General features: G+C 35.6%; 1 protein-coding gene across 1 annotated transcript in view; it reads right to left on the reverse strand.

Annotated features, from left to right (window-relative positions):
• Positions 1-1,589, reverse strand: part of nexmifb (neurite extension and migration factor b) — a 35,831-nt gene extending 34,242 nt beyond the window's left edge. The window contains 1 exon segment of the mRNA XM_073821212.1: positions 1,467-1,589. The gene's annotated coding sequence lies outside the window, so the exon portion shown is untranslated.
• Between the last annotated feature and the right edge of the window lie 17,173 nt (positions 1,590-18,762).

Genomic DNA, 18,762 nt, shown 5'->3' on the forward strand with positions numbered 1-18,762 from the left:
GAGCCTCTCAGGCAAATGGTTTGGAGTGATATTCAGTTCACGAAAGAATCATTCTTTTGAGCCGGTTCTATTTAGTGAAATAGATGAACCAGATCACTAAATTGGACTGAAGCATCTGAAACAGTTCACGGCTCGTGCAGCACAGATCTACAAGTTACTCAATCAAAACTCACTTTCCAATGCCTGAAAGTCAGTCCGACTGAATGAGCCAAAATAGTGGCATATCTGATCCTATAATGAATAAACTCATTCAGTGCTCCAGTTACTCCAACAGTCAATGCACTGAGGAAACAATTCGAATCGAACCATAGACCGATGACTCATTGATATGCACATGCATGAACTGAGCACTTGAATGAAGGGGCGACATTTTTTATGGTTTCTGAAGTTTTTTCTTTCTGAAGTAAACATTGAAAAATTTTTGTTTTTTTCAATGTTTACGTAAAAAGTTGAGCCAACGAAGTGAAGTTTTTTCACTTTATATGCTTTATACATGTAAAATTTCACATTTCACATCATTACTGGGAGTTTCAATAATATAATTGTGTGTATGTTATGTCATTGCATGACCACGTAAACAAACAAGTGAACTGAAGAATTGAAAAGAACTGTCCAAAAAAACAGTTTGTGGAAAAGAACCAATTCTCTGCCGAGGCTCTGGATTACAGGTAAAAATTTTGTAAAAAATATTCAGTTTCTTGCACACCCCAATCGTTTCGCTTCATAAGACCTCAATATATTGTCAGGTATTTATTTTGTGTTGCCTGTATATGCTTTATTCTCAAGGACGGGCAGCCGCTGACGCTCACTCGTTTTGTGGTGAACTATCTCTTTAATAGTTTGGTTTGAAACACTGAGTAACAAGTAAACTTCACTTTTCTGGGTTATGTAAGTGAAATAGGGAATTTTAGTAATAATTAAAAAATTTTAGTCTTTACACATTTCCATTCTCCAGTGGCTTTGGCATAAACTACTGTGCCATTATCTAAATAATGTTGTCCACACTGGTCTATTATTGCAGTATAAGCTATTTTAGATAACTCTAGTGGCAATAAAAACAAAACATAAACTGTGGTCTCTTTACTTTTGGTCAGAATAATCAATGCTAACAGTTTCGGCATCCCAATTTGCCTACTTATGCTTAAAAAAGTATATACCGTTTTATATAAAAAAAGTAAATACTTTCAAGTTTTAGGCATGCTACTAAGTTAAAAAAAATGGTTGCATTTCCATTCTCCAGTGTTTTATGCATAAACTACTGTGCCATTTTTTTAATTATTTTTTCCAACTCTATTATTGTAGTATAAGCTATTTTAACTCTAGTGGCAATAAAAAACAAACATAAAGTGTGGTTGGTCTCTTTACTTTTGGTCATAATAAGCTGCAATATGAACAAAACCAAACGTCATATAAAAATTAAGAATAAATGAAAAAGAAGAAGAAGAATTTTTGGTTGACTTTCTTACCCGTCTGGTCCAGTTCATTGGTTTCTGTTGAGCCCAAAGCCTGCAGGATGATCCAGGCTTGTTTGCTGTCCATCAATGGGAGTCTGTCCTGCTGGAGCGGTGCTTCATTATATCACTCCTGCCTGCATAAAGAAACACAATGACGTTTGACATAAAGTTTACGTATATAAATGAGCAAACAATGCTCCTCTGGGTAAACATTTCCTTTAAATGGTAAACTTACGAGGATTCACTGTAAATAAGAAACCATTTCTCTTGAACAGATCAAGGACTAATGATTTCTCTCTTTCAAACTAATTGTAACCAAGACATTTAGAGTTTGAACTCGAAAGCTGCAAGGCAAGACGTAAGTAACGAACCAGAGCCTCCGTCACCACGGCAACTGCATGCAACAATCTACTATTTTAGGCGCAATTTAACACCCATAGTACAGTTGTTAACCCCTGGAAACTTTGTATGTATATATAGCGCTCAACATATTTGTTTATGCTAATTACTTCAAGCCGTCACGATTTATTCACTGCGGGCAAAAGGAACTGAGTGAAATGACTTCTGAGACTGAAACAACTCGCATGAACGAAGATAAGTGGAGTAATAACATTGGCCACGTAATTTCTTACTCGCTGCTATAACAAAAAGAACTAGGACATATAAGTGTGTAATGGAGTCAAAGATCACACACAGAAATTGAGCAGATACGGTCAACAACCTAGTAAACATGTCTACTGTACAGGCCTACATAGTCAGCATCCTAACAGTACTGAACATTAGTGATTGGGAACACACTATATAAGCAACAGCTCAGCCTTCTTAAATCAAACGAACACACTCTGTGATGAGAAAAAGACTATTTACTTAACATCCTTACAAGAGAATGAACTCATAATCTCCCCATGAAGCATTGTGAATGACATTGAGTCAAACAGCAGTTTAATATTAATCTATTCACACTAAGTAGGCATTTGATGGTAGCTAATTTTCATGTTGAGATAATTGCTGAAGCTTTTATCACAGGTATTATCAAGATTACATTATATATTGAAATAAATTGCAAAAAAAGTGATGTTACACTACAACAGGTATGCACTGTAAAAAACTATTTGTTGAATCAACCTAAAATATTTTTTTTTTACCTGGCTGCCTTATAATATTTAAGTTCAGTCAACTTAAAATGTTAAGTTGTACTCAGTGACAACTTATATATTCGAGTTGATTCAACTTAAAGGTCCCATATCGTCAAAATCAAAATTTCCTGGCTTTTTTCATGATAACTAAGGTCTAGGGGCTATCTAACTACCATATGAGTTTCAAAACAGTCAATCCACAGTAAACTGCACACAGCCTGCTTAAAGTAGCTGTTCATTTTCACGAGCAGCTGTGACTTCCGTAACGATGTGACGTCCGATCGACTCAAGTCACCGCCTTCAGTCACAAACCAACGTCCCACCCTCCTTTTGTCAAACCCCCAGACAACAACGCATCCATTCCATTGAGCAACAACAACAGGAAAACAAGTGGAGAAAACCCTGTTCAGTCGATAGATGTCAAGCTACGATCATTACACAGGCTTCAGAACAACGTTAATATAAGAGACCAGCGGCACGTCAACTTCAGCCTCTTTCACACAGCGATTCCGGTAAATACACGCATAATGTGTCCCACGATTTGTTCCGGAATTGTTTAATTTGGTTCATTCACAGTTGTTTTCCGGAATCTGTGCTTGCTTTACACACAAACCATAAAGACATGTGACATTTGGATGTGAGATGTAATGCGACGCGTACGTTTCACTAAACTGAAACTAACCTGAACAAACTGTGCTTCAGCGCTGAGAGTGAGGAGCTGGCTCTGCCTGATGATCGCTGCTTCATTCCACTTTGCACGTAACGTTATTTTTCGTTGTGAAGAGTCGCTTGATAACGTGCATCATTACTACAACACTGCCTTTATGGTTCTGGCTTTGGTTCACTCAGCGCTCGTTCCCGTAATTTTCCAGAATCAGCGCGCATTGTGAAAGGGGCTTTACTAAAGCAACAGTTATGTAGCCTACTGCATTCGGTGTTTGTAAAAGAAAAAACATTAATGATCATTCTAAAATATCCTGTTGAGTATCAGCTCTCTCTATTGCTCTGAGCTGGCTTACGCTTACAGCATACATGACCGTAGTTACCTGTGATTGGCCTGGTTGTGCGTCACTCAGAAAACAACAGGCCAATCAGAAGAGAGGCTCATGAATATTAATTAGATGGGCCAAAATCGACCTGTTTTTGACAGAGCTCCTAAAAAAGGAGCTGTAAAAATATATTGAGATGGATTTTGGCACTTATACCGCAAATATATATTCTTAAGGACATCAACAAATAAAATAAACCTCCAGAAATGTGTACGATATGGGACCTTTAAAATTTTAAGACGGCCAGGTAATATAACCAGCTTTTAAGGTTAACAAATACATTTTTTGTTAAGTCAACTCAAATATCTAAGTTGTCTCTTGACTAAACTTATTCGAGCTGACTGAACTTAAAATTTTAAGGCAGCAGGGTAACAAATTATTTTAAGTTTACTCAACAAATTGTGTAACAAACAAAGTCTAAAAGTATATACTATTTTATAAGAAAAAGTGTTTACTTTTAAGTGTGTAGAAGTAGAAGTCAAGTTACTGACATGTTACCAACTCAAAATTGCATCTTCAACAGACTGCACTGTTGTATAGTTACGTGAATCCCATCAACGTGCCTTGTTTGTAGTTCTGAAATCCTCCTCAAAAGCGCAATGGGTTGTGGCCAATATTAGCTGTTAAAGTGTGCATAGCAAGTACTTCGAATTTCCCCCTGAAATAGTAAAGCATATGCTACTACAATTTGGGACAAACTAAGGGCCGGTTCACACACAACTCGTTTTTGCTATGAAAATCGTGAGATGCCATTAGTGGAATAGGGATAAAACACTAGGTCTAGAGATGCATTTTTAAGAGTTAAACTTATTTTAACTTAACCGCTGCATTTTTAGAAAGACACTGCAAGAGACACCAGCACAGTGGTCAGACACATCCATCTAGTTTGTGTTTACAATGACAAATTATAGGAAGAAGCACAGTGGAACAGAAAAAAAATTGTTCTATTTGAACGGTTCTCTTCTTTCTAGAACAGATAGTATGCAATTTGGGATGCGGATGAGCAAAACATTACTCTGATTGGCCAAAATCTGTTTGGGTTTGAGTAATGAAGTTAAAATCACACTGACTTGAAAGCATATACAGTTGAAGTCAAAAGTTTACATACATCTTGCAGAATCTGCCAAATGTCAATTATTTTACCAAAATAAGAGGGATCATACAAAATGCATGTTGTTTTTATTTAGTACTTATCTGAATAAGATATTTCACATAAAAGATGTTAGTCCACAAGACAACATCATAGTTGAATTATAAAATATATAATATATAATAGTTTAATATAAAAATTACCCTGTTCAAATGTTTACAAACACTTGATTCTTATGTGATAGTTGTTCATGAGTCCCTTGTTTGTCCTGAACCTGTCCTTTTTTCAGCATTTTTGTGTAATATGCAACTATTACAGAAGGTTCAAACACTCACTGATGCTCCAGAAGGAAAAACCGTACATTAAGAGCTGGGGGTGAAAACATTTGAACACAATGAAGATGTGTAAAAAAATTTTTCTCATTTTTCATTTAGTACCACACTTCAAAAGCTACAGAAGATACTTACATGTTTCCTAGAAGACAAAATAAGTTATATTTACCCTGATTTACATTGCTGCCCCTATAAGTTGTTTCTTCAAGACAGCATTGAGATTAATTGGAAAACTTCAGGTTCTCTCTTGAGAAAAAGAGCCCAGTCATTTCACACGTCTCCTCTAGTTGAAGACTTTCAGAACAGATGCGTCAGACTGCTCTCAGAGCTGCCAATGTACCTGTGATCAAAAGCCTCAATATGAGCTTAAATATTAAAATATCTTCAATTTCTTTCAAGACCAAATGATCTGAACCGCTCTCCACATGCTTGTTACAGCTCTATTCTCACCTTTAGAAACCTCACGGCCATAAAGCACAATCTCTTTAGCCAATCAAAGATCATTATGGCACTGCGGCAACTAGTAAACACCACAAGGGTTCAGAATCACTCACAACAACCACAACACCAGCTCACAGCTGCTCCAGTGACAGATCAGCACTATCTATAGCTGGTACTGGTGATTTGTTATCATTGCTAACACAAATCACAAAGAATTAATCATCCGGGAGAAGTCTCAATGAAATTGTGTGATAAACAGTACTTTTGTTCTGGTGTTACTATTATCGCTGCGATGACTATATTTGTCCGGTGAGCTCCTCAGGTTTGTCACAGACTCACATTGACAGACAGCATTTGCATATGGAGTATTCAAGTGTACACAAACATTTTCACTCAACACACATACAGGTGCATCTCAACAAATGTTGTGGAACAGTTCATTTATTTCAGTAATTCAATTCAAATTGTGAAACTCGTGTATTAAATAAATTCAATGCACACAGACTGAAGTGGTTTAAGCCTTTGGTTCTTTTAATTGTGATGATTTGACTCGCATTTAAAGGTGCGTTCACGCCATATCGGAATTCCCGTAATTACGAGATTCCAACTTGTAAAATGCGTTCACATCCTCATCGAACTTGTAATTACAACTTGTGAACTGGGAGTTATGCTGCCTTCATGTGATATGGGAAAGATGATGCTTTCCACTTGTGAAATGGAAATGACCAGTGTGTCGTGTTCAGGTGCTTTTGTTGTCGTTGTTGTGAAGAGAACCATGGTGGACTCGGAATTTGTCCTCACATGCTACTTTGGTAAAACAGACCAAATAAAATAACATGAGAAAATTGCCTCCTTCAGAACACTGTACCGCACAGCACCCTACTGGAGGCGAGCCACGACAAGCTAGCATCTTCTCTTAACGGTATTTTTAAAGACAACACTACATTTAAATAGCGACGTTATTAAAATCCTTTATGCCCCAGCATTATGGGGGCTACAAACTAACCAACTAAACAGCAGAGAACTTTTAACATCATGCAATGCTTATCATTCAGTATAGTTTCGTTGCTGTCCGCCATGTTGAAAGGTCAAAATTTATCCCATCTCGGCAGCTCGGGTATCATAAAAAATGTGGGTGTTCATGTCGGATTTTGGTATTTACCAAAATTACGATAGCACATGAAGGCAGCATTACAACTTGTGCCACATGACCGCTGTACCACCTGACCAATGTAGGCTCTGTTTAAGCATTGATAGTGTAGCCATAGAAGAGCATAATTCCGAGTAAGAGGACGTGAACAGCTCCGAGTTGGAAGTCACATGTTGTCATCTAGAAATTACGGTAATTACGATATGGCGTGAACGCAGCATAACAAACAGCCACCAATTCTCAACAAATTAGAATATGGTGACATGCCAATCAGCTATTCAACTCAAAACACCTGCAAAGTTTTCCTGAGCCTTCAAAATGGTCTCTCAGTTTGGTTCACTAGGCTACACAATCATGGGGAAGACTGCTGATCTGACAGTTGTCCAGAAGACAATCATTGACACCCTTCACAAGGAGGGCAAGCCACAAACATTCAATGCCAAAGAAGCTGGCTGTTCACAGAGTGCTGTATCCAAGCATGTTAACAGAAAGTTGAGAAGGAAAAAGTATGGGGAAAAAAAAGATGCACAACCAACCGAGAGAACCGCAGCCTTGAGAAGCTTGTCAAGCAAAATCGATTCAAGAATTTGGATTAACTTCACAGGGAATGGACTGAGGCTGGGGTCAAGGCATCAAGAGCCACCACACACAGACGTGTCAAGGAATTTGACTACAGTTTGACTACAGTCATATTTCTCTTGTTAAGCCACTCCTGAATCTCCACTAGATTTTGAGCATGTCTCACATTCACATGAGTATGAATGGAAGATAATGGAACAAACATTATAGTGTGGGTGATCCTAGACCCTAAAGACCTTCATCAGCTGGTTCAGGCATGATTGACTGGCGCTGGAGCTGAACTCTGTTGAATTCTGGAGCTGTGCTTCTTTTCAAAGTCTCTATTAGTCTTGAACAGTCAAATTAATCATCTTGAATAGTACTGGATGTTTCTGTAACAGATTGAGATTATCTATACATCTAGAATAGGGTTGGGTGATATACCAGTAGACAAGATACACTACTAGACATTTAACAATCAGTTGAAAATCTGGATTATCGTCTTTATAGCCGTGATGCTATATAACTTTTCAGTCAAAATGCTTTTAAATAATAAACTGATGTAGCTTTAGGAGAGACAGTGCAGGCAAAAACACTGTTTTTTTTTTTCCATGCACCTGTCAAGTTTGAGATTTTAGGCTTTTTTTGTTTGTTTTTTTTCAAGTGTTTTTTTTTTTTTTTTTTTTTTGTCAGACTAGTGGAAAGAAAACATCCAAAAACACTGTTAAGTTTTTCTTTTATAGCACTTTATCTATTTCTGTGAATAGATTTCAATTACAATGCATATTTTTAAAGGATGTTTTCTCAAAATGAGTTTTTTCTCCTACACTGAGCCATAAATCTCACTTTAGTAACACTTACACAAACAACACTTTACAGAGGGATTTGTTCATATATGATTTGCTATATTTTATACAACATTTTATTCTACAAAAAATGGTAAAAAGTGTTTCCTGTCTGTTCTAAGTTGTTTTCTGAATTATGGTGTGACGATTCCCTCAGTAAAAACATTCAACTCTAATATGTCCAAAAAAAAATTAAACAAGAATTTTGAAACTGACTTCATCCAGTGTTTAGATTTATGTACTGGAAATGTATACAAATCAGTGCATATTTCAATAAATAATACCTCATTTGTATATTTAAAATGAACATTTTAGAAAACGTGATACAAAAAATGTTTGCAATTATCAATGTAATCAATCAACTTGATTGATTGATTGATAACTATTAGTTCTTTTTTTATCCTATTCACCTGAAGTGTCTCGCCTTAAATAATTTAAGTATATATTTAAATTATATTGTGAAGATAGTGCAGTGTATACTTTTTACACTGGTTATTTAATTTCTGTAGTATTTCTTACTTTTGTTAGAAAAAAGCATGAAAAACATTTTCATCATCAGATTTGTTTATTTTGTCACTTGTGATTTTATCATTGACTTTATACTTTTCTTCAATATGTTTGAGAATGTTTACTTTTTACTGTAAATTAGTGTTAGTTTTTGTAACAACATTATTTCCACCAACATTTATGATTTATGATATATATATATATATATTGTTATTGTGCACTAAAATGACTCGTATTGTGATATATTAGATGTTGGTCATCTCGCCCACCCCTACACTAGAGCATCGACTCTAATAAAGTTAATAAATACATATGAACGTCTGAACAGAAAAGCTGTTGTTGTGTTTCACTACTGAGTCAAAGCTGTGAATATGGTGTGCTGTGGATCTGAGAGCTGGAGGCAGGCGGACAGGAAGGGTTGAATTAACCATCTGTTCTCATATACCTCTCATTATTCCTCTGCTGACACTCACTGCCTCCTTCAGAGCGGAGCTTTCACTGTCTACACATAACATGCATCTTAAAACACTTTATGTGATTTAGCACAACTGAATTAGTCCATTAAATCCAAATGCTTATGTGTTACTTTTTTTTTAGCACAAATTTACTATTGTTTTACATATTGTGCATGGGAATGGCAATGGGTAGTTGTGTTTTTATATGATTATGTTCTTAAAATGAGAAAAAAAAAATGCAAAGCGAGGACAATTTTAGTACCATTATGATTTTTAAAATCTGTGATATGAAATTTGGACAAATCTCCCTCTAACATTTTCAATATCAAAAAAAATAAAACTGTATAAAATACTGGGTAACACTTTCTATGAAGCCCGTGTTTATAATACATTATAAGGGAATTCTTAAGGCATTATAATGAATGCATAATGCATTATATATAAAAAAAACGTATAATATTTTGTATCATCTCATGAGTATTCATAAGAACTATTTTAATGTGTTGTAGCTTTTAAGAGTGTAATTATATATAACTCAATGTACACATTGCTTTCACTTCAGTTACCATGGATTGTACTCCTCATAGTTATAATGTATTATAAGTCTCATATCTTGCCATCTTACTAATGGCACTTTACTTAAAGCATACAAAGACCACTTATAAGTAATAATAATAATAATAATTTTTTCCCTCAAAGAGTCATAAGATCATGTATGTAGATGATATAACATAACATTTTTTTTTTCAAATTCATTATGCATTCATTATAATGCCTTAGAAATAGCCTTATAATGTATTATAAATAGGGGCTTCATAGAAAGTGTAAAAAAGAACTAGTAGTACTGAAAATCCAGTTAAAACAATAATAATCTCCCCCAAAAAACAATTATATATATATATATATATATATATATATACAGACACACCTTCTGATTCAAAGAGTTTTCTTTATTTTCATGAAACTTTGCTCGAAGTATCATCTGGGTCTCTACACATGAACTCCAGCATTGAGAACATTGTTTGTGGACACAGAGTTTACTAAAAAGAAAGGTTTTGAACAACTCACTTTCACTGTTCGAGTTTCCTCTCGCGGCCGTCTTGCCAGTCAAGAAGTGTCCATCTCCGAATGCGAATTATAATTACCATTAGGTAAAAAACATTGAATAATACTTTTTATGTATGAGACTACCTCTTGAAGCTCATCAAGAGAATGCCAAGAGTGTGCAAAGCAGTAATCAAAGCAAAAGGTGGCTACTTTGAAGAACCTAGAATATGACATATTTTCAGATGTTTCACACTTTTTTGTGTTAATTCATAGTTTTGATGCCTTCAGTGTGAATCTACAATTTTCATAGTCATGAAGATAAAGAAAACTCTTTGAATGAGAAGGTGTGTCCAAACTTTTGGTCTGTACTGTATATATGGGTCATTGACGTGACGCCTACATTTTTTGTCCGATTTATTTTTTTCTGTTAAAAAATTGGTTTAAATGCAAAAAAAGATGCCATATGTAAGAAGTACCTCTCCCAAATATGGACCAACTTTAACTTTTCTAAAAACATAAGTTATTTGTAATTTTTTTGTTATTTGAAGTGTCAAAACATCATGTGGTGCGACCGTCCGGCCATAACTTTGTTTTGGTAAACATCTTTGAAATCACCTAAAATTTATTAAAATGAATTTTCTGCATTATTTGGCATGATTTTGGCAGTGTTTTGTAATTGTGTATAAAATTGCAAAGCATTTGTATTTATATTTCCATCATAATATACAAACAAACGTTGTCCCATGGTTTCCATTTTATAAAATATCATGTGGTGCGACCATCAAGAAACTACCATTTTGGGACTTTTATGTTGAAATCCATTCAAAGACAGGATGTTGCATCATATTGCAATTCTGCCAAGGAGCAACTGAAGCAGCAAGCAGGTGTGTAACTCTCTTTCAAATTTTGAAAAAGAATATTTTTTTAACAGCTGTTATGTAGTGACCACATTTGGATATCATGTGGTATGACCTAAAAAAAAACTATGAATATTAAGTTTTCTCTTCAAATATATATTTTATTATACATTTCATAGTAGCATTTTTTGGAAAAGCTAGCTTATTTTTTTAGGTGGCCAGTCATGTGCCTGTAAATTTTAAATGAATTTGAAAACATCATGTGGTATATATAGGAATGCAGCTTGCATAGAAATGTGCTTAAACTGTCACAAAACAGCATGCGTGATTATTATAACAAAAATAATACCATTTACAATAGTTTTAGATAATACTGTATATAGCATGTTTCACTGCTGACATATCTATTCATCTTTGTAAAACAGAGCACCTAATTGCGATCTCTCTGACATAAAGACTGCATAACTGCATAATTATAATTCTTTCAAAGTGTATCTATGACATTATTGAGAAAACATTGTGTAGAAAGATTCTGACAAGCAATTAAAGAGAAGTTAAGAAACTGACGCACGTACTAACAATAGGTTTAGATTCGCCAGCGAACGCAACAGATAAGGACGCGAACTGACCGAAAGAGTTTGTGCAGAAGCGATTACATCTTGAGAAATCGTGCCAGCGCTCAGATCGTTATTTGTCTGTTTAGTTGTTGTGCAGATCAGATTGTTCTTCTCATCTCCTATAAAAAGCCTCCAGCTTCACAGAGATTGCTGCTCAACAGATTTCTCCGACTGAAGCGACACCTCGGAGGCCGACGCACTCGTACGGAGCAGATTGGGTGATTTCAGCCGATTGGTCATCTTCCTCTCGCTCTCTCGGCTGAGGAGATCCAGTGAGGTGTTAAAAGTTGATTAGGTGTCTAAAGGTCATATAGCCGAAGCTGTCACTATCCCAGAGGACTGCAGTCACAGGCTTAATGAGCCAAATCCCGCTGTATTTACTTAATGGAGGCACGGCACATTGGTCATACTGGCCTGGAGACGAACCGATGGAGCGACAAATGCACTAATTGACAAAAAACGTAGCTAGAAAGATTATTGACAGGAAACAGCTAGTACCGCAAGTACCAGAGAGATCGAACCTGGTGTGATATCAGCGCTTACAACAACATCTGTGTGATAAAAGGTCAGCTATACCTGGAATGCAGTTATCATACATCCTATATTATATTATACACGTATTATTCATCCTCTTGTTTGTCTGAGGGTGGATCAATTAAATCACAGCGATCAGTAATGTTACACAAGTGTATCATGTCACACAACACACTATTGGTCAATGACATCAATTCTGTTTTACTGCTTTTCTTTCTGTTGGCCCATTTGACACAAAGCAAGCATTTAAAATACAATTTTTTAAAAACCCAGCTGTGCTGTGCTTGTAGGGCTGCACAATTTTTGTGTTTTTGGTATCTATATGCTAATAAAAAAATAACAATAATAATTATTAGTAACTAAAACTAAATCTAAAAAATATATTTTTAAGGCGAGACACTGCAGGTGAATAGGGTAAAAAATAACTAATAGTCATGACCTTGTTTATCCAGTTGATCGATTACATTACTAATCGCAAACATTTATTGTATTACAAGTTTTCTAAAAGCTTCGGTTTAAATATACAAATGAGGCCATTTTTAATTAAATATATGCTAATTTGCATACATTACTAGTAAAAAAATCAAAATTCTTTTAATTTTCTTGATATATTAGAGTCAAATGTTTTTGGGGATTTTGGGTATCTCATTTTGTAACACATTATTAATACATAATATATGTATTTCAAATATAAAATATTTAATATTCAAATTATGAAAAAGTGGTTGAATAAATGATTCAATGACTCACTCAAATACTTAACTTGGTTCATTACTGGATGAATCAGCGTTTTTGAACAAATCTTTTGAATGAATGATTCAATGAAAAATAATTTTTTATCAGTTACCACCTAGTGGCGAAACAATGCAAATGACACAAACATTATTTCAAGCTCTTTTTTGATCACTACCGTAGACATCTGAACTTTGACCTTTAAATCTTAGTATTTCTGTGATAATATGAATGACAGAAATAATACTGGATAGTTGAAAATAGTTTCTGTTTGTGAAGATGTTCCTTATCTAAACATGGCAACTGTCTGCTCTCAGTGTCAACCGCAGTACAAACTTAAATTTTTAAATTAAGTATTTTAAAAATAATTTATATTTTAAAATACAGAAATTAAAATGTAAATATTCTGAAAACATTAAAGGAGATCCCATAGTTTTTTTTGTTTGTTTGTTTTGTTTGTTTTTTTAATTTAAGTAACAACAAATTATATTTATAACAGCATTATAAGATGGACACCCAACATAATATATGATATTTACCATCTGAATCTAACAATATCATGTCAACAAATAGAAAAGCCTTCAATTATCATGTTAATTATTGTGCCTTTTAGTCCCAACAGCAGGGGTGCTTTTTACCCCAAATACCATGCTTTTACACATTCTTTCGTTATTTAAAAACAGTTGCTTATATAATCTTAAACAAAACTGAAAATTATTAAAAAAAAGACCTTTGGCTGAAGATATATTCAAGAATGTTAGCGATTCCCATTTGCAACGTAAATCTATAGGCTCATTCTCCAACTCCCCCTGAGTTAATAAGCTGAGTTTTACTGTTTTGAAATCCTTTCAGACGTTCTGCTTTTCTGGCAATATCACTTTTAGCATAGCTTAGCATAGATCATTGAATCCTATTAGACCAATAGCATCACGTTAAAAAATGACCAACGAGTTTTGATATGTGTCCCATTTAAAACTCTTCTGTAGTTATATTGTGTATTAAAACCGGCGGTAAATGTAAAGCTGCGATTTTCTAGGCTGGGGGGAGTTGGAGAAAAAAAAAGTGGAGTGTTCCTTTAAAATCATCAAATATTAGATCAAGTAAGCACAGAATCGACTTTGCACTGCTGTCAATCACAGCGCAAACACAGATTTGAATGCTTTAGTAAGACAAAGTTTTAATAGACACATGGAATCGCTGTCATTTAGAAAATGAGATTGCGTGTGTGTTTGAAACGAGATTGCGTTCTTTTAATGGCTAATCATGCAACGATTGATCTGTGCAGTGCAAACAGCCAAAACCTGGTTATTTTAGGCAATATAGAAATCCTGGCCAGAACATGTCCCCAGGAAATATATATCACAGAGGCTTGAGGTGGCCTCTTTTGACACCGGCCTTGACACAGGCAATTTAGCTTTTAGAAAACGTGAGATACAGGTTTTTTAAAGGTTGAACTTGTTTAGAAAGCTGTAACGGTCCATCTACATAGAAAAAAACAGTGAAAAAGTGGCTAAATTTAATGGAAAAAGACATTCTGTGTAAATGGCTACTAAGAAACCCAGTCTAGCGTCATACTAACAAATACTAAGAACACCTTAGCATCTGCACTGCAAATCCTGAATCCCTTAGCTTTGTGATGGTCAGTTTTACAAAGGCAAGCACCATTACTTGTGAAATGTAGAAGTATGGTTTTAAACACTGCCATGTTTTCAATTGTTTGAGTGAAACCCTGAGTGTGATCAACCAAACTGAGATTAGACATGTTGATCTAGAGCACACTTTTGTCATTCAGGCATGTTTCAGTTGTATGTGCAATGCCAGGCTGTACAGATTAGACAATAACTCATTACACTAATTAGGCTCAGATAAATCAGACAGACTGGATAGCGGTATTGAAGGCTGAGGGTGTGAAATCGCTCCTGACCGTCAAACTGATTTTGCACTCAGGTCATTGCCTTTAATGTGAGGAGGAATCTGCCTGTCTGCAGAGGTTACGAAGAAAAAAAAAACAATCATTGTAATGCTCAGCTAACATCTATGATCTCCAGGGATGGTCCTTGTGTCAAATCTGAAAGGTTGTGACAGTGATGAAATCCGCTCTGAAAAAAAACCCAAAAAACATGTCAATTTCTCTGTCAAGCGCACCGGTCAGCTCTGTTCATAATTGTCCATCAGGATGTGGCCTGAGATTCGAAGCTATCATCTTGTCTCAAGAGACAAAGGTTCTTCATTAATCTGGTGCGTTTTCTCCAGTGACTTTTGATCTGGCAGAACCCTTGACTAATTCAGCCTTTTGTTATGTATCTGCTTGACTGCTGCATTATGCTCCAGAAGTACATTCTCATCCTGTCTTGGTCAATCTTTACCTTTTATCTTTTTAGCTGCTCCATTGCTGAAAGCATTTTAGAACCCATTTCAGAACAGAAAATGATTATTGGAAATAGCAGAAGGAAGAGGCAAAAAGAAAGCAATTTCTGTGATCTGCTGTTTTTGGCCAGCGGTAATACGTAAATGCAAATGCTTCGCCAACATTTTTCAATTTAAAATTAGCAGGAGTAGCTGTGCTGGTAATGAACCTCAGTATTCAAGGGTGCGATAGACTTCCCATCAAACAGCTGTGCCATTAAAATATGTACATGTACTTGCATTGCATCATAAGTTTTGCAACGCAACAAGGAATGAAACTATTATGTGAATAATACAATGACTTTCAAATTGTAATATGACACAACTAGCACAGTAACCTGATTAATAAGTTTGATTAAGTAAAGTTTTAAACAAATTACTAACTTTTTTGTAATTCTATAAACACCCAATAACACCCAATTCCTTCGCTTTATTAGCCAAAAAATGCTCAGAATGGAAACGCTGGTATGAATTATAATCAGTCAATCATCTACATACACATACTGACTTTTGACACACAGACACAAAAGATTTTGGTAACACTTTAGTATAGGGCCCAGCTCAAATGATTAACTAGTTGCTTATTAGCATGCATACTTAGTAATAGCATAATGGCTGTTTATTAGTACTAAAGTACATATTCTGCATGACAATATTCTACATCCTTAATCCTAATCAAACTTACCTTACTAACTATTGTCAAGCAGCAAATTAAGAGTTTATTGAGGCAAAAGTCATAGTTAATGGTTTGTTAATAGCAAGAATTGGACCTTAAAATAAAGTGTAACCAAGATGTTATATAAATAAGGAACTTTTCAAATCAAACCAGCATCTTTCTTCATTTAAAAGCATAAAAAACGTCAAGAAACATCTGTGAATCAAGCATAGTTTATGAAAAAACCTTCGAAATGTATATTTGTGATAAACAAGTTATGGACTGGTGCTCATTCAATAGCTACATTTTTATGGACAACCATTGGTTTCAGTTAAAATTAAATAATTCTGATTGATGAATATGTATGTTAAATGAACATATGAATCTTAAATACAGTTATAAGTTGTGTGCATTTATGTGCATTTGATAAGTATTATAACCCGATGTAATTACACATGTTCATAAAATCTATTGTGGATCAAAGTGAAGTGTTCACGCACTGCTTAACTACTCTCTATTCTTCTATATTTAATAACTTCAGAAGAAGCACAGTTAAGGAGAGGTGAGGAAACCGTTGATTGTCATGAAAGGTAAATAAAATGTGTTATCTCTTATAAAAAAAACAGTAATTAATGCTTAATCCTGACATTTGCAATCTGTGGCTCTTTCAATCAGAGCTCTGTGCTGATTAACACACATATTAGAGTTGCTAATTAAAGAAATAGCCATTTTAATAAACCCTGGTGAAACCCCCACGTGTGCCGGAGTAGCTCTGTCTGCAGCCTGCCAATTAGAGGGAATTTTATTGGAGCTCGCTGCATCTGAAGTGTGACTGGAATAACAACAATTCTCCAAATGGCATATTTCATCCTGCTCTCCGCCGCGTGGCACGGGGTCCAGAACGCAGCCGCGGAAATTTTGGTGCAAGGAGGCTCCCTGGCAACGCTGGAGCCAGAAACGGCGAGAGAGAGCGAGAGAGCGGATGAGTGACACGCTCTCTCATATCTGCACTCCAGGGAAATAACCCCGTAATCCAGCATGCACTATTACATTGACAGGCAATAGGCTTCATCCTGCAAGGATATGAAAGCCCCCCTTATGATTCAAATAGCAGGAAAGAAGTAACAAACCCAGAGTGACGCAGTACCTGCTGGTGGCGCAGCTGACGGAGCGCATCAGTGAAAGTCACCAGCTACATGAGTGATCTTAAAGCGACGTGGCACATGAGCTGAAGGAGCTCGGAGGACGTCTGTCGCCTCAGTGTTTACCTGCTGCTGCTGACACGGCCCTCGCAACCTTTTGTTTTTTTCACGCCGCGCTTCTAACGCTCCGCTCCTGGCTTTCCTCATTATCTTTTGAACTCTTCGCAAGTGACACGGAGAAACAGGAAAGGTATGGCTGGTGCGTGGGCGGCTCTGCCAGTCTGTCTCCAACAGGCCACCCAAACATCGACACATTTAAAATCAGCTTAAGATTAAACCATTGAGAAATGCAAAGCTTTTGCTGTCACATTCTGAAGTTTTCTTTGCTTAAAAAGAAAAACTGACTGCAAACCAGGGGCTGCACAATTACTAATTTCTGTTAGTCGGTTTACTTGTCGAAGCAATACCTGATTTCATTGAGTACTCATGGTTTATGTTACCGATTAAAAAAAAAAATACATGAAAAAGAATAGTTTGTGTCTAAAGTCTAACATTTCTAATTATGTCACAGCAACACCCATGTATATGGACGCATTTCTGGAAAGATGTCTTAGAGATGGTAGTGCCATTTCCTTGTTTTACAAGTGTTTAGAACAGGTGAAAAGTCCATCTGTGGAGAACATTAAATCTGCCCGTAGAAAGTCCAAGTGAAATTTGGCAACAAAGTCTTGAACTGGTTCACAGATGTTCCATTAATGCAAGACATTGTCAGTTTAAAGTGCTTCATAGGCTTCATTATTCCAAGTGTAAATTGAATAAAACATTTCCAGAAGTGTCACCATTGTGAGACAAATGTCAGTTTTTAGATTCCTCATTCTGTTATATGTCCCAAATTGCAGAGTTATGGAACAAAATATTCCAAGTTTTTTTCAGACACATTTGACATTCCGATTGAACCAGATCCTATATCGATTATATTTGGAGTTTCCAAAGAATTTTTGAGACTTATATGGGTACAACAACAGTTTGTTTCATATGAGTTGATCTCTGCCAAAAAAAAACGTATCCTTGTGTTTTGGAAAGAAAAAAGAAGTTCTATCTCTTAAATTATGGCTGACAGAGTTGACGGGTACACTTTATCTGAAAAGAATCAGGTGTACCCTAATAGACAATATAAATTCCTTTCGGCAAACTTGTGATCAATATGTTTACTATGCCTTTACTACCTACTTTTACCACTGGATAGCACTGTTTTTTTTTTTTTTTGTTTTTTGAATGTTGATTTGTTAAAATGAAAGTTGTATATGGTTGTATTTTAAAAAAGTGTATTTACAAGTGAATGTTTGCTAAAATTTCTAATAAAAATATTTAAACCATAGAATAGTTTGTGTCAACAAGCAACATTGTAACCTGAACATCCTCATCTTTCATGTCGAAAAACATGTGCATGTAATAACAGCTCTGTACTCACGATTTAGATCTTCACTCAACGGGTTCAAAATAGTTTACAAAAGAAAAGTCACAGTCTATTGGCTGTTATTATCCTACTGGCACTTCTTTGGTCATGGACTCACAGTCATGACTCACTGGTTTGCGTTAAGTAAAACAAGTGCTTCAATGAGGACACATGCAGGCTTGTTTTTTGACTTGTGATGGTGTTGCCAGATGAAGGAAAAATCCACTTTCACTCTTTGTACTGGTGGTAGGGACTGCAAGCCAAATTTAGATTCAAGCCAACCAAAACACCTCTGATTG

Source organism: Garra rufa, chromosome 16 (assembly GCF_049309525.1).
Source record: "Garra rufa chromosome 16, GarRuf1.0, whole genome shotgun sequence".
In the NCBI taxonomy this organism is placed as follows: domain Eukaryota; kingdom Metazoa; phylum Chordata; class Actinopteri; order Cypriniformes; family Cyprinidae; genus Garra; species Garra rufa.